Raw genomic sequence first — 23237 nt, forward strand, 5'->3', positions numbered from 1 at the left:
CTGAAATCACTTTAGTACTGGGAGCCTGATCTCATTTTTAACAAGTGCAGGTGTCCCCCGGGGACAGCAGAAGACTAAATAACGAAAAAGAAGAGGGGGACAAAAAAGCAGACGAAAATTGTGAGTATTTGCGTGTGTGTGAGAGTCAGAGACTGTTCTTGGTGTGTGTGTGAGAATCAGAGACTGTCCTTGGAGTGTGTGTGAGAGTTATTGGACTCAGGGGTGCTGAAGAACACTGGGGTGTGCCAGGTTGAGAGCCACTAGACTTGGGGGGCTCGAGAACACCTGGGGGGTGACAGGTTGAGAGTTACTGGACTCAGGGGTGCTCAAGAACACCTGGGATAGCCAGGTTGAGAGCTACCGGATTTGGGGGGTCATCTGACTGCGCTTGTGCAAGTGGTAGGAGTCCGTATAGGGCTCCACAGCGTGCTGTGGCTCGGGCAGCACCTGGGGTGGAGGCTGACTCTGGTGCACAGCTAGTGTATAATTTTCTGAGCCAGCCGAGGCTGGGGTCACAGTGCGGCAGGTCAGCCGAGTGGGGAGAGGGGTGGAGCAGCCTCTCACTGCAATGGGAGTGGGGCAGAGATGCCACTCGCTGAGCTGGGAGCGGAGCCACAGCTTGCTGAGTGGGGAGAAGGGTGGAGCTGCCAGCTGCCACTCGCCGAACTGAGCGGGGAGTAGGGCAAAGATGCCACTCACTGAGCCAGGAGTGGGGCAGGGACACCACTCGCTGAGAGAGGAGCAGGGCAGATACAGGGCTGTACCGGCTCCCCTGTAACACCTGCTGGCATAAGGCTGTGGGACCAGAGCATCAAGCTGAGGAGGAGAGGAACGGCAGGAACCAATCCGGTGATATGGAGGCCCCTGGATCACAGGCAAAGTTTTTTTCACTTTTCAGAAGAGAGATAAAGTTTTTTCTCTCTTTTCTTCCCTTCTCTTGCCTCCTTTCCTTGTTTCCACACCCCCCCGCCCCTTCCTTTTCCCTTCTTAAAAAGGTGGGCCTTGCTGGGAGAGCTTGTCGTTAGCTGACTGGGGAGGCGGGCTCTGTTGGGAGAGCCTGTGGTTGGAAAGGCAGGCTCTGTCGGGGGAAGACCTGTGGTTGGCCTGTCAGGATGGGACTACGGGTAAGTAGAGTATCCCCAAGGGGACAAGTAGACATTGAGGAGGTACCGATAGGTACACCTCCAGATAACCCACTGGGAAGGAAACTAGCCCGGCAGAAATATGACCCCAATACCAAAGATAAGGACAAGCTCAAAACAATTCAATACTGCTCAATAGAATGGACCAGAAGGGAAATTAGGAGTAATCATGTATACTGGCCAAGATATGGATCAGATGAAGGATGGCTATGTCGAGCATTGTCAAAACATATGTGTAAGAGCTAAGAAGCCATTCAACCAAGAAGAGAGAGCTATGCTGCCTGCTGGGAAAGAGAGGCTTCACCCTTGAAGGTGAGCGTGTTTAAAGTATCAGAGAATAAAGAATGCTGTTGAGGTGCCTTTTTATTTCATGTATTGTTGATATCAATAGTCTGTTCCAGTTCACCCCCTGTATTTTGTATTTCCCTAAGTTGGACTATTCCCGGGTTATATCCCTCCCCTTTTACCCTTCAAGCATTGCAATCCCCACCCAGTATTCCAGTGCCTTCCCTATCCATCATTGTAAACTCTGCTCCCTGTTCTGGACCCTTCCCTGTCAGTCTCCTGCAAGCCCTTCCCCTGCCAATTTTGCCCCCCTGGAATTCCCCTAATGTATGGTGCCCCATTGGTCCATGTAAGCTGCCCTCTCAACCCCCTTATTCCCATTGGTTCCTGAATTGTATTCCCCTCCTGTTGCTCCTCTCTCTCGGGTATCCCTATTGGTTTAGAGATTATACCCACCCTCAGTTCTAGTGCTGTATAAAATCCTGAGCACACTGGTGCTTGGGGCTCTTCAGTCCCTGTTCCCTTCGATGAATAAACGATTCTCAGAATTTCACTCAAAGGCCTCCCTCTCCTCTTTTGTCCACTCCCTGACACTGATAACCATTCTAGCTGTAGAGGGGGTGGTTCTAAGGTGCAGCTCTCTCTATTTTGATGGGAAGCTATTCCCCACTCATGTCACCGCATTGCCCCAAGCTAGCCATGGACTCCAGTGCGGTGTCAGTTGGCGCCCAACGTCAGGCCTCCCCTCAGGTCCCAGACCCCAGGAAGAGATTGTGTGCTTCTCTGTGCATTGCAATTAAACCTGTTGGCCATCAGCTACCGCAGTTGTAGCAGGCTGTTTTCTGCCTGGCAGCGCTCCTGAGGATGCAGATGAGAATCCTTAAAGCACCAAGACTGTCTCCGGGTGCAGAACTTTGTCTGTAGTGTCTCTGTCCGGTCAAGACTAAAGGTGAGAGGGGAGGGATCTTTAGGCAGGGAAGGGTATTTTGTCTCAGGGAGCCTAAAAGCCACATTGTTCAGTTGGCTGTGGAATATACCCTATCCTTTGGGATAGTCTCCTGGACCCTTATTTTTAGTTAGTTGTTTTCACATTTTGCTGTGGGTGGAGTTAGAGGTTGCTACGTGGACTGGAATCCAAAATGGGTGCTAGGTTATCCATGTGGTATGGAGGGGCTTGACAGCTGGCCTGCAAGCAAATCTGAGTTAATAGAAGAACATAGCAAGGAAGAAGACAAGGCCGTCAGCATGGAAACAGATTAGAAAAGATACATGAAATTTTTTGTAAGGTAGACTACAAGCATAAGTAGATGTGCATGCCTTTTGAAATTTCTGTAAAACTTTTGCCAATTATATTGACGCTAATTGTTTTGCACCAATGAATATAATAATTTATTGTGATGTAATTAATAATGTAAGATCCCACTTTGTTAAGAGTATGTAAGCTGGAGAACATGCAGAATAAAAAAAAAAATTTCTTCTTAGACCCTGATCACATGTGTATGTCACATCTGACCTAACAGTGACATTTGGTGACCCCGACGTGATGGAACTGCCAGGCGAGGGGCAGTGAGGTCGGAGCCCAGTGAAGCTGTGAGCAGCAGGGTGCAGCTGCCAGTCCAGACCTGATTTTGACGCCTGGAAAGAAGGTGAGCCACTAGGAACAATAGGAAATATTTTAACAAGCAAAGAACAAATCGTTTTATCTACATGGAAATCTTTGCTAAAAAGAAAAAGAGTTAAAACAACAGACTATGCTCTGCATAGTATTTTAATATGGGCAAAGTCTCAAAATTTTAAGACCGATGTAACTACTGCTATTAGTGTTAGAGCTTAGAAAGAAGTTGGAGAAACACTCTGGGAAGTAATAAGGGATAAAGCTAATAAGGGATAAAGCTAATAAGCTCTTGTGATGTAGTTAATAACTTAAGATCACACTTTGTTAAGAGTATATAAACTAAAGAACATGCAAAATAAAAAACTTTTTCCTTCTTAGACCCTAATCATGTGTGTATGTCACATCCAACCTAACGGTGACATGTGGCAAAGAGGAATCTTTCTCCCAGTTGTGTGAATCCTGGAGGGTGGTGGAAAGTGTTTTTCTAAAGGGTTGTTAAAAAGATTTACTCATTGGCTTTTCCTCCATTTCCATGAATATCCCCAGCAAATATAGTCTCTGTCCCCTTTTGAGATAGAGTTTGGTTAAAATTGACAGATTTGATGAACCAAGGGGATACTTCCACTCCAAAATTTCTTCCTTTATTTGTCTTAATTTGGTTGGTATTAGTAGAAAAAACAGAAACGGAGGAAAGGCCACAGGAATCTACCTCAGTTTCCCCTTCCCTCTCACCCCAACCCTCATGCCCTGTGCCAGGGGAGACTCACAGAGCTGCCCATGGAGTACAGGGCAGCCATGAGTGCCTAAGTCTCCTTGGCTCCCTGAGCTTCCTCCAGCACCCTAGCCTTGACAGTAATGGCCATGCTGCCAGGTACCCTTGTCCAAAACCCTCTACCCCAGTTTGCCCCTCTAAGGTGGCTTTGAGACATAAGCTTCAAGGAATTTAGAGATTTTTGGTACTAGACCAATATCCATATTTTTTTTAATAAACCATTTTGGTGACCGTGGCAGGACAACAGCTCTCTCTGGCCGTGGGGCCAGTGGGGGTCTGGGACCCCTCTGGGCACCCACGCAGAAATTTCTGGGAAGGGGGATCCTGCGATCCTGCTAACTACCCGGGGAAAGACCAGAACCTGCTGGAACTATGGACAAAAGGTGTGTTTATATTTGGGGAAAGGTACCTTATTATAAAAGCACTTAATAAGATGCGAGAGATGTCTCACATCAGTGGTCTAGTAACCTGTGTCCCATAGTGGGGACCCAGGGGTCTGGTAGTCCTTGTCTCGTAGTGGAGACGGCGGCGGCAGTGTTGTTATGAGTAGAAAAGTTATCCATTTTTTTTAAAAGTTGCAGAGTTAACAGGTAAAACCAATTGCTGCTAAGTTGGAGTTTAAACTATTTGTTGTTAATAATTTCACATTGTAATCACCTGTTGTTAGTAGTTTTTCTTGAATTATCTGTTGTTGATGGTTAGAAGTCATCGGGTATCCCCCCTGCTCCCTGCTGCACCCGGGACTGAGGAGGAGGTGAAATCGGAGCTGGTATGCAAATGTGGGGAGCTGGTATGCAAATGTGGAAACACCTCACCAAATCTAGCAAGAAAAACCCCTAAAACAACAAGCCACCATGGAATTAAGAGATCTACGTGATGTCTAGAGGAGAGGAACTGAATCCAGTGCCTGCTAAGATCCTTTTTACCTTTCACCCTAACCTAGAAGGATGTCAGCTCAAATGTCAAACTGTAAAACTGGAATCTTCTTATGCTCTCAGAGGAGGGAAGCCCCACCTCTGCCTCTGCAGCAGACAAGGCTGCAGTCTTCCTCTTCCTCCATGCCACTCCTGGGAGCAGCGGTGGCATGTGCGTGACCCGTCGGTTCTCCCCACCCGAGCTGCTTTCTTTTTAATAAAGGCATTAAAAAAGAGAAAGATCTCCTGCCCTATTTATTTCAATGTTGTGGAGGAGTGGTGGTTCTGGTTTTAGTTTGTAGTTTAAAGGTGCACCTCAGTGATACATAATTTGGGTGGCCAGTCTGAATTTTTGGGACATGAAGGATCCCATTGTGGGTCACAGACAATCCTGTCTGTGGCCCCGCACGCTGTGTGTGTCTGTATATTGTAAATGGTGTAAACCGTGTTTGTTTGATGGTTTTGTGATTTTGTACGCTTAGCTGTAGAAAACTATTTATGTCCTGTATTTGTTGTGGTTTGCGAGAGTTTGTGTTGTAAGCGTTATAATTTGTGTGATTTGGCGTGTGTTATTAACCTTTGTAAGTGTTTTTGAGAGTTTTGTAAGCTTAAAGGTGTAAAACGTTTTTGAAATCCCCACCTGATTTGCGGAGGGACACTTTAGTTTGAGAGAGCGGACTGATTTAAAGTGTTAGTATTGTGCACAGACTGCATGTTAGTGGAGAATTAGGCTGTGTGTGAGCCTAGATAGTATGTGGTTTTGGCTGTAAAATTTTATTTGATGTATTGTTAGGTGAAAAAGGCTTTGTGTGAGTTTTAACTTTTTGTGGTTAAAAGAGCGAGTGAAAAGCCCAAAACTATTCAGGTGATCTGGGAGTCATTTGTTTCCCAGGTAACCAGAGGGGAGTCCAGGCTTTGATAGACTTTGACAAGTAAGTGTTTTGACAGTTTTTATTTGTATGTGAGGTTTGCAGTTGCTAGAGTGTGTGATAATATTTTAAACTGCTGGTGGCTTACCCCCTGCTTCTTGTGGAGGGATTTGTGCTGTGCTCTGGCTGAAACTTGTGTGATTTTCAGCAGCATCTTATTAAAACTTTTGTTGAGTGTGTTTGGGGTTGTGAAAAACCCCTGGCTGGATTTTTTTGTGAGCAGCTTTGATTGTATGCAGAAAACAGAGAGCTCAGAACTAGCGCTGGCAGAAGTAGCAGAGGGACTTCTATGGTGCCGAGATACGCAGCTGAACTCTCTATTCTGTAACGTTTTTCATCAAAGGGTGAGACAAATTTGGTCTGCATTCTGAAAAGCTTCGGAACAGGCTATAGTAGTGATTCACACAGCTCTTGGTGCAGCACGGAATCGTGAAATTTCTGCCGAAACCCGACTGATACTTTGCAAGGTTCCCATCTGTCCTTTGGTTACAGCGCGACAAGAGATATGCTTGGCTCTCAGCTGCACACTCGCTGCAGTGTATGAAAAGTTGCTTACAATTTTTAAATGTATTTTAATAGTAATATACTCGGAGCAAAGCATAACAGAGGACCTGATTTAATAAGTGATTAATAACCTGCAACATGGGTGGAGTGCCTGACTACATTGTGTGTTTTTTAGGTTGAATAAAAAGGAAGTTGCTCCCCCCATTCCACTTTTGTGTAACTACAAGTTCTTTCTTTAACAGCTGCTGCTCTGAACCCTGTTTTGAAGGACTGCTAACCCTTTCTTTTTTTTCAGAAAAAAAAAAGAATATAAACAAGTCGTTTTATCCCTTTTGTTTGTTAGCACAACTATATGAGCAGGAACAGGAGGCACAGGAATCAAGAGCCTGGTTCAGGGGTATTCCCCTGCCCAAAGAAAGATTGCTCCTGTAATCCGTGGATTGTGTTTCAGTGTGCAGTCTGTCAGGACTCCTGGGTCCAACAGGGGTATAGGTGGCTAATACCTAAGAGTGGAATTTGTGCTCTCTGTCATACAAAGGAACAAAAGGCTACCCAGATAGATATACCACCCTGGACCCTGGATCGGATGAAGGGACAAAAGAACTGATAAATTTATTTTTAGGACAATCCACAGGAGATATCAGGCAGAAACTCCAGAATATCCAGGGCCCAAATAGCTGAGACTTGGAGATTTTATTGGATGAAGCATGGAGAGTAGTAATCAGGAGGAAGGATATAAACAAGAGATGAAGAAATTAGTAGCAATAGTAAGGGAGGGAGAAAAGGGGAAACGTGAGCAAGACCCGCCGAGCCAAGGACCACCCCAGCTGGGAAAAGATCAATGTGCATTTTGCAAGAAATTTGGACACTGGAAAAACCAGTGCCCAGAACGAAGAAGGGGTGATGAACAGAAAAAAGGCAATTGAGGGGGAGAAAGGGTGGTTTCTCATGCGAAGGAAGACTAAGGAGGATCAGAGGGTCCTACGCTAGGGGACACTCTGGTTATAGCTAAACTGGGGAACAAAGAAAAGGAAGTGGAATTTTTAGTGGACACAGGAGCAACATTTTCAGTGTTGAATAAGGAACTAATACCTCTAAGAAATTATTATGTTATGGTAAAGGGGGCTATTGGTCAATCTGAAAAAACATATTTTTGCAAACCATTAAGGTATAAATTGGGAAAGCAATGGGGGATTCACCGATTTTTATATATGCCTAACACTCCATCTGCACTTTTGGGCAAGGATCTGCTAGAGCAGCTGGATGCAAAAATAATATTTAAAAACAGAGAAATTAGCTTGGAGGTAAAGGACCAACAATATATGGAGTTGTTAAGCCTAAAGTTAATAACCAAAGAAATTGAAATTGTAAGTGAAGAAGAGAAAAACTTCAAGAAAATAATGGATCAAGTATTCCCTGGGCTACGGGGTTCTAATATACCAGGGAGAGCAAAGTATGCATTACCCACAGAAATCAAGCTCAAGGAAGGGGAACGACCAGTGAGGGTTAAACAATACCCACTAAAGAAGGAAAACAGAGAAGGGATTAGCCCCATCATAGAAAACTTTTTGCAAATAGGACTGTTAAAAGAGTGTCAATCTGATTTTAATACTCCCATTTTGCCAGTAAAGGATCCTGATGTGTCATATAGGTTAGTACGAGACTTAAGGGCTGTTAACAAGGTAACTGAAGACTTGTATCCAATAGTTGCTAACCCTTATACCTTGTTAACTCGTTTAACACCTGAACTAAACTGGTTTACCATTTCAGATTTGAAGGATGCTTTCTTTTGCCTCCCTCTCCTTGAAGCCAGCCAGAAAAATTTTGCATTTGAATGGGAGTACCCCAAAACTTGACTGAGAAACCAGCTCATATGGTGTGTACTACCACAGGGTTACAAGAACTCTCCCACTATATTTGGGGAGCAACTTGCCAAGGATTTAGAGTCTTGGAAACCCCCACCAGGAGAAGGGCAGTTGCTCCAGTATGTGGATGACCTCCTAATAGCCACCCAGACCCAGAAGACATATGTGGACTAGACAGTAAGCCTCCTAAACTTTCTGGGACTGCAGGAGTATCAACTATCCCAGAAGAAAGCCCAAATGGTGAGGCAAACAGTCATTTACCTGGGTTATGAAGTGAGTGCTGGACAAAGGACCTTGGGGCAGGATCACAAAGAAGCAATATGCCAGACCCCGAGACCTCAGACAGTGAAAGAACTGAGAACCTTTTTAGGCATGACAGGGTAATGCAGGCTATGGATCTATAACTATGGGTTACTTGTTAAACCTCTATATGCCCTGATCATGGAAGGGAGCAGAGATCTTCAGTGGACAAAAGAAGCAATTCAAGCCTTCCACCAACTAAAGAAGGCTCTCATGTCAACGCCGGCTCTAGGACTTCCAGACGTGAGTAAACCATTTTTCCTGTTTTCCCACACAAAACAAGGGATTGCCTTGGGAATATTAGCACAGAACTTAGGCCCGTACCGGAGAGCAGTGGCCTATCTCTCCGAACAGCTGGACACGGCAGCTAAGGCTTGGCCAGGGTGTCTCACAGCTGTTGCAGCAGTGGCAGTGAGCATTCAGGAAGCATGCAAATTCACCCTGGGCCAGAAGATGACTGTGCTAGTTTCCCACATGGTGTCTGCAGTTCTTGAAGCAAAAGGAGGACATTGGCTCTCCCCACAGAGGTTTCTGAAGTACCAAGCTATACTAGTAGAACAAGATGATGTTGAAATTGTGGCAACTAACATTGTGAACCCAGCTTCCTTCCTCAGCAGGAATATGGGAGAACTAGTGATCCATGACTGTCTGGAGACCATTGAAGCCACCTGCTCCAGCCACCTGGATCTGAAGGACACCCCACTTGAAGATACTGAGACCTGGTTTACTGATGGAAGCAGTTATGTCATCAGTGGAAAAAGGCACGCTGGATATGTGGTTACCACAAGCAGAGAGGTAATAGAGTCTGGATCTTTACCGCCAAACACCACTGCACAAAAGGCTGAAATAATCACATTAACTTGAGCCTTAGAGCTGGCAAAAAGAAAAGAGATTAACATCTACACAGACTCAAGGTAAGCATTCGGGGTGGTTCATGCACATGGAGCCATTTGGAGAGAGAGGACTGTTGAATTCACAAAGGAAGAATATTAAACATGCACAAGAGATACTGAGACTACTAGATGCAGTACAACTACCTGAGAAAGTAGCCATCATGCACATTCAGGCACACCAAAAAGTGAGCTCTGAATTGGAAGAAGGAAACATGCTGGCAGACAGAGAAGCAAAAGACGCAGCCAAAGGTGAGGTATTTGAGGAGACAATTGAGGCAACATTGATCCCAGATGGAAAAATTTCTATTGAAGGTAAGCCAGTGTACAATAAAAAGGATAAGAAACTTATTAAGGCAGAAAAAGCAAATTATAATCAAGAAGGATGGGCTGTAACAGAGGAAGGGAAAATTGTAGTGCCTTCCTATTTGCTGTGGTGATTAGTGCAAAAAGAACGTGAAAAAACACATTGGGGAGTGGATGCCCTGTAGAACCATCTGAAAGGACAAATTATGGCTGGGAAACTACAGGGCACAGTAATACAGGTAACTCGTCAGTGCAGTCTTTGCCTCCAAACTAATCCTAAAAACATCCCAAAGCCTAAAGTTGGACAAATTGGGAAAGGTTGCGGACCTGGGCAACCATGGCAAATTGATTTCACAGAATTACCCAGGAAGGGGGGATATCGTTACCTCCTGGTATTGACTGATGCATTTTCAGGTTGGCCAGAAGCTTTCCCTACTAGGACAGCTAAAGCACGAGAGGTAACCAAAGCGCTGTTGCAAGAAATAATACCAAGGTTTGGAGTTCCAGCCATGATATCCTCAGATAGAGGGCCGCATTTTATTTCCAAAATTGTGCAACAAATTAGCCACTACCTGGGGATAGAGCTGCAGACCCCATATCATCCTCAATCGAGTGGCCAAGGGGAAAAGATGAATCATTTGATTAAACAACAAATTGTAAGACTGGGACAAGAGGCAAACCTACCTTGGCCTCAGGCTCTTCCATTAGCATTACTATGAATTCGGACAAAACCAAGGACAAAAGAAAAATTGAGCCCCTTTGAAATATTATATGGGAGACCATATGCAGTTCAAGAAGGAACCACACCTACACAAGTAGGGGAGGAAACCCTACACAAGTATATGGTAGCCCTGAATAAACAACTGAGAGAAATTGAAAAATATGTGGCTGGAGCCCAAAACAGAGAATTAGATGGACCAGTACATGATGTACAACCTGGGGACTATGTATATGTTAAGTCTTTAGCAGAAAAGATCCTGGAACCGCAGTGGGAATGACCTTTCCAGGTGCCACTACCTTTCCCGGTGCCACTACCTTTCCCGGTGCCACTACCTTTACTGCAATCAGGATCAAAGAACAGAAGGCCTGGATCCATCACTCCTGAGTCTGGAAAGTGACACCAGGTGAAAACGAACTGAGGCTGAAGCTCACCCGGAACAGTGAATAAATGAACTCATAGAACATAATGGCGAAGGTAGTAACTATTATAGCCATTGCCATAGTTGTAACAGGAACCAATGCCATACCACACAGGTACAACATAACTGGAATATACCGGTGCCAAGGGAGGGCCTACGATCCCCCCTCTCGTAGGGCCCTAAATGAGATTCTAAAGGTCACAAATGCACGTTTGTGGGAAGGGAGAAATGTTTGGGGATGTAACTACACATTTGTGCAAGATGGGTTCCATGAGGTTTACCATCCACCCGTGAAACTCATTTGGATTAGCTCTGAATGCTGTGACAAATGTTTGAGAAACTGTCCTGAGTTTACACAAAAACTAGCGGGGTGCGCAATAAGAGGGTGTGATCTTGACTTTAACATCACTCAAGTGTGTACTGAATATCACAAGAACAGGACCAGAACTACCCCACCAACGCAAAAGAAAGCTGTTACTACCCAAAGGCCAATCATTCCAGAAGTAGAAGAGCAGCCTATAGTTCCTATGATTACTAGAGTTGGGCTGTATGCCATTAAGAAAACAAGAATTCAGAGACTGCTGGTTAATCCAGAATGGTCTCTGAAGCGAGTAGAAATGGGAATACAAGTCAATGCTTCGGACATATGACCAAAGTGTGCCCCATTTCTCAGAAATCCTTTAATGGATTGGACCACTTGGCTTCAAAAACTAATGCCCTGTAACTTTAGGAGTAAAAGGGATCTCACTGGGCTGCTAGGGACTGGACTGAGAGTACTAAACACCATAGATTCAGAAGTGTTAATGAATAAATTAACCATAGTGGGGAGTGACTTGGTTAAATTACAGCAACCTTTACAACCCTCCCCACTAGCACTAGGTGACAACCATTGGAAGTTATCCAAAGTATTACCAGAGTGGGAGAGCACTGAAGAGCAGGACCATGAAGTAATAATTAATGCATTAGGCACAGCCAGTGAAAACATTTCACTAGCTCTTGGGTGTACTCAAACACAACTATGGATGCAGTCAGTGGCCGCTGCAGTCATCAGGGAGGAGGGAGAGGGAATATTCCCTGCTGAACTCCTCAAAATTGTTTGGGATAGTGCATCCGATATGGAAAGGGAACTGCAAGCTTGGTGGACTTTGGTCAACTTCACTTATAACCCTATGACTAGTAAAGTAACAGCCTTTGTTTTAACAATACATAATGCATCAGTGAGCTTAATTCACCCAATAGTTCCCCTGGGATTAAACCATGAGGGGACTGTGTTGTATCCCTCTGAACATAGAACGTGGGCACAAGAAATTAGAGGAAAGTGGCCAACTATCAGCCTAGAGCCCTGTTCTATGAGGAAACAACTGAGGTACATATGCAAGGGGACATTAGAAGGTGATAAAGACACGTGTGGACACAGACCAAAGCATTTGCCACTTTGAAACGCATTCAGGCAACCAGACGACTTTGCTTGTATATATAGGACAAGGTTGTGTCTGTATCAGGATAGCATGGCCCACTGTAATGATAGACAATCTAAGCGTGAATGAGACTCAGTTTAATTTATGTGTCTGTAACTTTGTCAAAATTGAGGGATGTGACTTGTCCTATCAGGCACCTGTAGTATCATACCAGTATATAAAAGCCAACTTAGTTACTGTGCAAGAAATAGTGCCTGTGCCCATAGGAATTAATTTGACTTTAGTTGCTCAGTTGTTGAAACATCAAGAACTGAGGGAAATTTTGAAAGGGATTAGACATGCAGGGAGAAAGACTTTAATCACTATATACCATGATACAGAAACCATCAAAGGAGTTTTTAAACAATTTGAGGAACACTTGTCTCATCATTGGTGGGATGTGCTTTTTGGATGGTCACCAACAGCAACCGGCATACTTAATACTTTAATTCAGCCTATCATTGTGTTGCTTATTTTAATTAGTACAAGCTTGGTTTTATCTATTGTGATACTTTTTTTGGAATTGGAAGATGATACAACAGATGACAGCCCTAACTTCGCTATCAAAAGCATATGGTTTAGTCTTGAGAGACGCTAGGCACATGTTTTGGGCAGACGAAGAAGAATCTGCATATTGAGTAAAAGAATTTACTCATTCCAAAGAAGAAGTGGGAAATGATACATAAACTTTAAGGAATTTAGGGATTTTAGAGGAGCTAAGATTTTAGTTAGAGATAAGCTTTATTAGAGTTAATTAAAATAAATGGGTAGGCCTTGATGAAGTTAAGAGTTAGTAGTTAACTAATAATTGATTGCTTGTCAACACAATGTTTGGTTAGCTGGGTTTATAATGAAGAATACAGAAACTGACAAATAGCTTTTAGGAACATAAGACAATTGTGGGCCTCCTCTGCTCTGAAACCAATTGAAGACAAGGAATGGGAGTTCTACCAAGGGTTCATTTGTCATATTTGCATTGAAAAGGTAGAAAGGTCAGAATGAGGAAGACTTCATTTACTCCCTCATTTTGGGACCCCTCCCCATGAAAGGGACCACTGACCCATTTCAAGGAACAAGCTACACATGCTTAATAGCTTTTGAACTAATTACCACACGAAGCGGGAAATGGGATGTACCAAAGTTATGAATGTATTTGTATTTTGGGTATTCAATACTTGTATAGATGAAAGGACTCTGTAATCACCTGTAAATTGCGGTGTGTATTTGGGAGCTATCCCGCATGCTGCTGGCGTCACAATAAACATACACTTTCTAACTTCAAACCGTTAGAGAGTTTTTGTCCGTCACAGTTGGATGTCAGTACTAGATCAATATCCATATTTTTTTAATAAATCAGTTTGTTTTTAAATTCCACCCTGCTCCTCTCAAAATGGCTCCTGGAGGGCCCAGGATGGTGGGGGCCACATGGTCAAACTCCTGCCTTGTGCTCCTCCTTCCTATAATCTCTTCCTCTGCCCAACCCCTTCCTGTCCCCAGATCCTCCCCTTCCCTTTCCCTCAGGACACTCCTTCTCTACTTCAGAATCTCTTCCTAAAACCTCATTTAAAGTCTCCACCCCTTCCTGTCGCTGCCTGTCCTCTGATCCCTCTTCTTCCTTCTCGTGCGGTTCCCATGGGTCACACCCCCTTCCGACTCCCAGTTCCCACACTCCTTCTTCCAGTTCCCATGATCCAGAAACTGGATGTGACGGGTCTGGAAACTGGAACCCGGAACTGGAGGCCTTCCCTATGCTGTGCCAGTTTTTTGTAATGGTAGGGGAGGTAGGCTCCATGCGTGGAAGCCCTTCTCCTACCAAAACAAAAATGAACTTTGCAAGGCTTAAAAAGAATTTGGATGGAAGAGTGAATATTTTAAGGGCCTTTTAAAGGCTACCTTCTTGTCCAATGAGCTTGTTCCCAATGATCTGAAAGATCTGTTTACATGTCTCCTTTCCCCAGCAGAATATCTGCTGTGGGAACAGACATGGAAAAGATCATTGAGAGTGCTCCTTCCTGAGCTCTTGCAAAGCAAGGCAACGGCTGTTGATGCGAATATCATAACTATAGACCATCTATGTGGCAAAGAGGAATGAGCTCAGCCCAGAGAGTAGGCCCAGGGTATACCCAAGCCTGTCTTAGAAAAAATCGGGGAAACCACTGAGAAGGCATTTAATCTTTTGCCATCTAGAAAGCCCCAAATGAGTTTTATTAGTATCAAACAACACCCATCCAAGATGTTATTGGACTTTATAGACAGGATGAGAACACAGGTTGAAAAGCAAGTCATAAACCCTGAATTGCACCAAGCTATCGTTTTGGAACTGGTAAAAGTGAATGCTAAGAAGGCATGTAGATGGATCATCATTGGGCTTCCATTAGACCCACCTCCTACTCTGGCCACCATCACTGAAGCCTGTACCAAGAGGATTATCATCACACAAGGAAGAAAACCACCACCACCAGAGAGCGCTGTAACAGCAGCAACTTCAAACAATCAACCGCCATTCCACTGTGGGCTGCTCTTACAGATATGGACAGCCGGGGCACTTGGCAAGGAATTGACCAGGGGGCAACACTTGCCTGACTGGACAAAACAACACCGATGGAGGGAATTACATAATAAAAAAACCTAGGGGAGCAGTGCATGCCTGTCGACACGAATACACAAATGGGGCTGTGTTCACGGGGGAAGGGGGGAATCAAAGAGGTGCAAATAAAATATGGCATCCGCAATCACCAGTCGAACTGACAACTATTAAAGACAGGCTCTTCAAGTCCCAGAACTGGACTGTATTTGCTGTGGACCCACCGGATGGACAGTTAGTGACTACAGGACTGAACTCTAAGTATATTGTCATCGGGGACAGCAAGAGAGTGAGATCTCTCTGGTCATCCTTTTGAGTGATCTGGATGGACTCATTCTCTGGCACATTGCAACTACCCACCCTTCTATTTGGCCAAGGGCCAAGTCATCACTCAGGCCATCCCCATTCCATCGTGAATCCCAGTGGTCAACCACACACCAGGCATCTACTGGGCTGAAGAGGTGGGTGAGAACAAACCTATTATCAGTGATATCCAGCGTGGTACCGAACAAATGGACATGAAAGGACTGCTGGATATGGGGGCAGATGTGACGATCATCCCTGAAAGGAGATGGTCACCACATTGGGAGCTGCAACCCGTGGCTGGCAAAGTGCAGGGTACAGGGGGTGCTCAACTGGCTAGAGTATCAGAGAGCGTTGTGCAAATTGAGGGGCCAGAAGGGCAATTGGCCAATCTACACCCATTTGTAATGGATTGTAAGGCTCCCTTTTGGAGGAGGGATGCCATGTCACAATGGGGGGGTTCATCTAGAAATCCCGAAAACCCCTCAGGATTTTTGAATGCAGCCACTGTAAAGTACCCTACCCACAAACTTGATTGGACCACTGATTCAGCAGTTTGGGTAGATCAGTAGCCACTCAACAAGGAAAAATTAAAGGTGCTATACAAATTTGTAGAAGAGCAGCTGGCTAAAGGTAACATCAAGCCAACTTTCAACCACTGGAACTCTCCAGTATTTGTGATCAAGAAGCCAGGGAAGGACTAGTGGCAGCTCCTTCACGATCTTCGTGAAATTAACAAAGTCATTGTAGACATGGGGTCCCTCCAACCAGAGATGCCTATCCCAGCAATGCTCCCCCAAAATTGGCAATTGGCAGTGCTAAATATAAAAGATTGCTTCTTCAAAATTCCCTTAGACCCTGCAGGTGGCCCACGGTTTGCCTCCTCAGTGCCTTCCACCAAGAAGCCCCAGTGAGACAATTCCATTGCTAGGTGCTGCCCCAGACATGAAGAATTTTCCCACCATCTGCCAGTGGTACATTGCCTCATTGCTGTCCCCGGTGTGTGCCAGAGTGGAGGAAGCCATGACCCTGTACCATATGAATGATGTGCTAGTATGCGCCCCCGATGAGAATATACTACAGCACATGTTAGACCTAGTGGTCAGTGTTCTGACAACTGCAGGCTTTCAATTACAGGAGAAGGTTGAAAGGATGCCCCCTTGGAAGTATCTGGGGCTGGAGATCGCTGAGGGGACCATTGTTCCTCAAAAATTGGTTTTCAACAGCGATCCCAAAACTCTGGCAAATCTGCACTCCCTGTGTGGAAATTTAAACTGGGTCAGGCCTTGGCTGGATCTCACCACCGAAGGCCTAGCCCCCCTCTTTACATTACTGAAGGGGGGAGAGGAGCTAGTTCTCCAAGGTCTCTGACTCCAGAGGTGAAGAGTACCTTAGCAAGGGTGGAGATCACTTACTGAGCTCCTGTGCCCTTCCAGAACCTTCAGGGGCAGATTTCCCTTGCAGATTTGGGCAATGTGTGCAAGGGCTGTGGGCTCGGATTCCCCTCACCCACCTCACAGCAGATGCTCCCGTTGCTCCCAGCCTTGGCTTCCCAGCAGACACCGGCAGCCGAGGGCCCCAGCTCAGGGGACACAGCACAGCAGCAGCAGCAGGCCTGGGGTACACGGTGGGTGTGGAGAAGATGGGAGCCACCTCAAGAACTCAGGAGGAAGAGCAGCAGGAAGGAAGGGCCCAAAATCCTAAAGGAGAAGAGCAGACAGTCAGGAGAAGGAAACCCATGAGCATGGCAGATTCACTGCAGGGAGCACAGTAGGCCAACCCTTCTCTTCCACTGGCAACTGCCTAGGCAGCAAAGACTCCTCAGGGCTCTTGTGGGGAGGTGAGCAGAGCAGGGTTTCACCTGGGACCCACATCCATGTTCCCCCACCAGAAGGAAGCTGCACATGCTGGAGAGGTGGGACAGAGCAAAGCCCATGAAGGTCAGCAAGGCCCAGTGCAGGTGCTGTCCCTGGGTCAGGGCAATTCCAGGCACAGGCACAAGCTGGGAAGAGAATGGATTGAGAGCAGCCCTGAGGAGAAGGACTCGGGGCTGCTGATGGGTGAGAGGCTGTCCAGGGAGCATCTGTGCTCTCGGGGCAGCAGCCAAGGTGAGGAGGGGGCAGAGCCAGGGGAACAGCACTGACAATGGGGCAGCAGGGCCCTGTCCCACCCCTGCCCACATCACGCAGATGCTGCTGGGGGGAAGATCAAGGCCCTGGAGAGGGGAGAGAAGCAGCACTGGGCTTGGATCCCAGCAGGCACTGAGCCCCCCCCACAGCAGCTGGGGTGCTCCCACCAGCAGGATGGGGACAGGAGGGGGACAGCAGAACTAGGAAAAGCGGCTGGCTCAAGACAAAGGCAGTTCAGCAGCAGAGGAAAGTTGGGCATGCAGGCAGAGCACAGGGGGGATTTCAGACACCAATTGTTTTCTTTGCTCATGTGAAAAGTGGATATTATATAGCTCTGCTCAGATATTTACTACATTTATTATGTTGTATTGATTAATAGCACTGTTATTAATTATTTAATAGTATGGTAAATGTAGTTTTGTAGTTAAAATGTAACTTTTGTAGTTAAAATAGAAACTATCCATGTTGGATATTTTCTAGGAAAGGAACGAGGCACTCTCACTGAGATAGCAGCCACAGAACATCTAAACCTTTCCAAGAAAAAGAATTTATTGCTCCATTATCAGAAGAAACTAACTTCTTTCCACATCACTCAGCGCTGAAGATGCCGTCAGGATTAAGATGAAGAAGTTGACACTGACCAGAGAGCATCCTTTGTTTGAATGGAATTTATGCATCATGTATGAGGTGCATGAATATGCAATGGGTTATTGCTTTTAAGGAATAACCCTCTGTTAACGTGGGTCCTTTTTTGGGCTTATTGTGCCCAGACAGAGGTACCCGGACTGTCTGAAACTCTTTGTTTTTATTGTCTTGTATTGTCCTAATTCAAATTTTTCAAATTTTTATTACTCTAATTATATTACTATTTTTATACCCATTTTAGTACTATTAACGTTTTAAGATTCTAAAAACAAGTGATTGGCATTTTTCACAGGCACATGTCCAGCTCCTTCCTGGGCAGCAGAGCCTCAGTGCAGGATGGCTGCTCAGGAAGAGAACTGCTGGCTCAGGGTCACTGCTGGAGCTTTTCCACCTGAGCCACTTGTCCCAGCCTTGTTCCCTCCAAAATTCTCTCCCACTGGAGCACTGGTTCAGTCTCAGGAGCCAGAGGCTGTCCTGGACAACATTAACTCCAGCCCAGCCGCACCCTGAACCTGCCCCCAGGCACCCCTGGCAGTCCCTGCACGGCTTCCCAGTGCTGCAGGAATAGGGGAAAAGCCCCATGCGACTGTGTCAGTGCCCGCAGAGAGGCACGGAGCACATTCAGGGCATAAGTGGGGACCGAATTCCTCCTTGGAAGCAAAGGAGGGAAGCAGCATGGGCAGGAGAAGGAATGATCCCCCCGGCTCCTGCCTGCAGGGGAGCGCAGCCATCCGGCCCCACCGCGGGGCTGGGGGTGCTCGGGCCGGGCAGGGTCGGCCCCGCCTGCGGGGAGCGTTTCCCGGCCGGGCACGGGCTGGCGGCAGGGAAGGGGCTCCGCTCGGCATCTGTGCCCGGCCAGCCCCGCTGCCAGCTCTCGGGCCAGCCTTTGCGCCTCCGCAGACTTCCCTGTACCCCTCCATCCCCCGCATCCCTCCTCCTTCCCCCGCCGCTCCGCTCCGGCCGCTCTGACCCCGGCACCCTCCCAGCTCAGCCCCCGCAGCGCACACGGCTCCCCCGAGCTCCCCCAAAGCGGTGCCAGCAAAGGCGGCTTCCTGCAACCCACGCTCGGAGCACACAGCGCCCGCCCGCTGCCCTCAGCCCCCTCTTCTCCTGCCCTGCCATCTCCCCAGCCCTGGCAAAGCACCGGGAACAGGAGGCAGGGGAGCGACAAGATCCCGCTCCCGGCTGCTCCCGGCTCCCAGCCCCGCTGCTCCTCCCCATCCCTATCCCCATCCCCATCCCCATTCCCATCCCCATTCCCATCCCGATCCCCATCCCCATCCCCATCCCCATCCCCATCCCCATCCCCATCCCCATCCCCATCCCCATCCCCATCCCCATCCCCATTCCCATCCCCATTTCCATTCCCCATCCCCATCCCCTACCTTCTCCCTCCGTGCCCCGCAGCTCCCGGGCTGGGAGAGGTCCCGCGCAGCCCAAACAGCTCCGGCTCTTTTAGAGGGAGCTGCTTCTGCTGTTGTGCAGGCAGTCGGGGAGCAGCTGCTGCTTTCCTGTAAATAAGGTGTTTTCTTGCTGCAGTGTGAAAGTGAAACTGCTGCTGGTTTCACGTGTGGTTGGCCGTGAAAACGTTTCTTGTGAGAGGTGGACTTGAGGAGGTTGGAGGTCTTTTCCAGCCTTGATGATTCTATGATTCCATGGAAGGCAGCAGGAGCTGGGCAGAGCCTGGGGCTCCTGGCTGGAAACCACCCACCCTGCTCCCCTTAGCCTGGATGATGGAATCCCAGAACTGGACATCCGCTGCCAAGGACCTGTCCACCCTTACAGGGAGGAATTCCTAATGCCCAATATCCCATCCAGCCCTGCCCTCTGGCACTGGAAAGCCATTGCATGTGTCCTGTCCCTCGATGCCTTGTTCCCAGTCCCTCTCCAACTCTCCTGGAGCCCCTTCAGGCCCTGGAAAAGGGCTTTGAGGTCTCTCTGGAGCCTTGTCTTGCTCTCCAGGTGAGCACACCAAGCTCTGAGGAGAGATGGGGGATGTTTTTGCCATCACATCAGCTCTGTGCTCTGAACAGCTCAGGGACACCAGAGACAACCTCCAAAGCCATCAGCCCTGAGCTCATGCAGGAATTCTTCCCTGGGAGACTTTGTGAGGGGTTGGGATGGAATTCCCAGAGAAGCAGTGGCTGCCCCATTCCAAGACAGGGACACCTCCCACTGTCCCAGCTTGCTCCAGGCACCATCCAACCTGGCCTTCCTTGGGCACCTCTCCAGCAGAGGAAGCAAAGCAGGAACAGGGCCTGGCTGCAGCTTTCTTGGCAGGGACACCCCACACCTGACAGTAACAGAGCCTTGGGGTTTGGCACCAGACATTCAACACCCAACCAGAGCAGGGGACCTAGATTGCTTTTCCCTTGGCATGTGGATACACAAATCCTGCTCTACAGCCTCAAAACAAGCACTGGAGTCTGGATATGGAGACCTCCAGCCTGCCAGGGCCAGCCATCACCTGCCCCAGGCTGACAAGTCACAAGTGCTGGAGCAGACACAGCTGGCATTTGTCCGCCCTCAGGGGAAGCCTCAGCAGCTGCCAGGCAGGGCTGGGACACATCACCCACAGAGCATGGATTTGGTCCCTCTGGTCCCCGTTTAGCTGAGCCTGTCTCCAGAGGGATATTTCCTCCAGCCAAAGAATTCCCTGCTGCAGGAGTGTTACAGACACAGAATCCCAGGATCAATGAGGTTGGAAAAGACCTCCCAGACTTTCGAGTCCAGCCTGTGACTGATGCGCTCCTTGTCCCCAGCCCAGAGCACTCTGAGTGCCACATTCAGGCATTCCTTGGACACTTCCAGATCTGAGATTCCACCACCTCCCTGGGCAGTGCCTGCGAAGGCGTGACCACTCTTTCCATGGAGAAATTCCTCCTGATGTCCAACCTGAGCCTGCCCTGGCCCAGCCTGAGGCCATTGGCCCTTGCCCTGTCTCTGTTCCCTAGGAGCAGAGCTCGACCCCCCCCCCGGCTGTTCCCTCCTGTCAGGGAGTTGTGCAGAGCCACAAGGTCCCCCCTGAGGCTCCTTTTCTCCAGGCTGAGCCCCTTTCCAGCTCCCTCAGCCTCTCCTGGGGCTCCATTCCCTTCCCTGGACACGCTCCAGTCCCTGCAGGTCTCTCCTGTCAGGAGGGGCCCAGAGCTGCCCCCAGCACTGGAGGTGCCCCAGCACTGCCAGCACAGGGGATGGGCCCTGCCCTGGCCCTGCTGCCACCGCAGAGCTGGCAAAGAGCCCAGGGCCCAGTGGCCTTTGGCACACCTGGGCTCGTGTCCAGCTGGTGGCACCAGCACACCCAGGAAATCTTCTCCAGCACCATTAAACCATGACACCCTCTCTGCCAGCACTGCACCTTGTGCTGCACGGCTTCCTCAGGCTCAGCAGCTCCTCAGTGTCCCTTCAGGAGCAGCCAGAGAACCTTTCCCTCTCTGGCCCTGCCAGCCTGGGACAGCAGGAGCACATTCCTGCCTCGCCCCCAGCCAGCAGGAACGTGCACACTGCAAACTGAAACCATTTGCACTCCTGACTCCATGTCAGGAGTGACCCAGCCAGGGCTGGAGAAGGCTGGGGATCATCCTGCATCAAGCTCCTCTGCTCCTGCTCTGTCAGCTCCAGGGACACCAGCTCCTCTCCAAGGACAGGCTCCTTCCCTAGGACATGTTGCCCTCTCCACATCCCCTCCAAATCCACTGCCTTTTCTCCAAATCGATGGTGTGTGGCCAGACAGATTCTGCCAGGCACAGCTCAAAGGCTGAGGCGCAGCCAGGGACTGGCACAGAGTGCCCAGAGAAGCTGTGGCTGCCCCTGGATCCCTGGAAGTGTTCCAGTCCAGGTTGGACTGGACTTGGAGCAACCTGGAACAGTGGAAGGTGTCCCTGCCCATGGCAAGGGGTGGCACTGGATGAGCTTTAAGGTCCCTGCCAGCCCCATGTGTGAGTCTGACAAGGTAACCCAGCTTTGGAAGCTGCAAAGGGCAGAGCACGCCAAGCCTCAATGCCCAAATCAAGGCTGGAATACGTGACCCAGTACTGAGATTTGTGCTGGATCAGCCACTTTCCCAAGGCTAAAATAGCCAGGAACAAGACACAGCTTGGCACAAGGAGATGGGAACGACATGGGCTCCATGGGTGTGACTGCAGGGAGCAGCCGGGGGCAGCAGCACAGTGGTCCTGAGGTCCATGGGGGCAGTTCCTGGGCTGGCCCTGCTCCCAGGAAACCCACAGCCCCCTCTGAAGTCCCTTTATGGGGGGGACAGCCCCAGAGCTCACTGTGTGTGGGGACAGGTCACCACTGCCTCCCTGGGCCCCAGCCCAGCAGGAGGAGAAGCTCCCAGTCACACCCTGATCATTCCAGCAAGGGGGGGTCCCAGGTCACACACGGTCCCACCTTTACCACGCCGGTCCTCAGTGCACCCACAGACCCCCAAATCCCGGCTCCCACTCACTGCAATTCCTCTGCCACACAACCCCTGGTCTCTCTACAGCCCCCCAACCCATAAACCTCGGATTTCACTGCAGCCATCCCCCCAAACCCTGTGTTTCCCTGCAACCACCCCCAAACCGGGGTCTCACTGCAGAGATCTCTGTACCCTGAAACCTCAGTATCTCACTGGAGCCTCGCTCCAAAACACAGGTTTCCCTGCAACGCCCCATCCCCAAACTCCAGGTTCCCCTGCAGCCCCCTGCCACCACCCCAGGTCTCACTGCAGCACCAACTCTCTGTCCCCAAGCCCCTGGGTGTCACTGCAAAGCCACCAAACCCTGCAGCTCACTGCACCTCCCACCCCTTCCAAACCCCTTCCCGAGCCTCACTGCAGTCCCCCAAAACCCCCCACACCGCTTCAAACCCCCCACCCCAAAACCCCCGGTCTCACTGCAGCACCAATCCCCTGTCCCCAAACCCATCTGTGTCACTGCAAAGCCACTGAGCTCTGGGGCTCACTGTACCTCCCCCTCCTTCCAAACCCAGGTTTCGGTTCTCACTGCAGCCCCCCAAGACTCCAGACAGTGCATTGTCATGAAAATCCACAAATGCTAGATGTTTACGTGTGAGAAGAAGACAGAAGCAGCCCCAGGGGCAGTAAACCAAAGCTAGGCGTGAAATCCACAGCCCAGTTCACATGTGCAAATGCACGCAGCACGGGTGACAGGAAGAGTGGAAGCCATTGTGCAACAGCAAGGTTGCGATGTGGTCACCATCACAGAAACATGGTGTGGGAAATTAATTTGTACACAATTCTCAAAACCTGACAGAAGGTTCACATAGTGTGCATCTGTATGCAAACCTTGAGATAAACAATGCTGACTTAGAAATTGAATAGGACAGACATTGTTGGGAGAGAAAATGGAAGTAGAAACAAGTTTCAAAAGATGGCTTGCAAATAAGACTGGATACTTTGGAGAAATAGGACTATGAAAGATGCACTGTAGTAGGGCCCACGAGGGGTAAATTTAGA

At 48.5% G+C, this 23237-nt stretch overlaps 1 protein-coding gene across 1 annotated transcript in view; it reads right to left on the reverse strand.

Moving 5' to 3' along the window:
• LOC119699072 (interferon-induced very large GTPase 1-like) overlaps positions 1 to 16647 on the reverse strand; it is a 179779-nt gene extending 163132 nt beyond the window's left edge. The window contains exon 1 of the mRNA XM_038132074.1: positions 16519 to 16647. The gene's annotated coding sequence lies outside the window, so the exon portion shown is untranslated. The remainder of the gene's footprint in view (positions 1 to 16518) is intronic.
• Between the last annotated feature and the right edge of the window lie 6590 nt (positions 16648 to 23237).

This window comes from Motacilla alba, chromosome 3 (genome assembly GCF_015832195.1).
Source record: "Motacilla alba alba isolate MOTALB_02 chromosome 3, Motacilla_alba_V1.0_pri, whole genome shotgun sequence".
In the NCBI taxonomy this organism is placed as follows: Eukaryota; Metazoa; Chordata; class Aves; order Passeriformes; family Motacillidae; genus Motacilla; species Motacilla alba.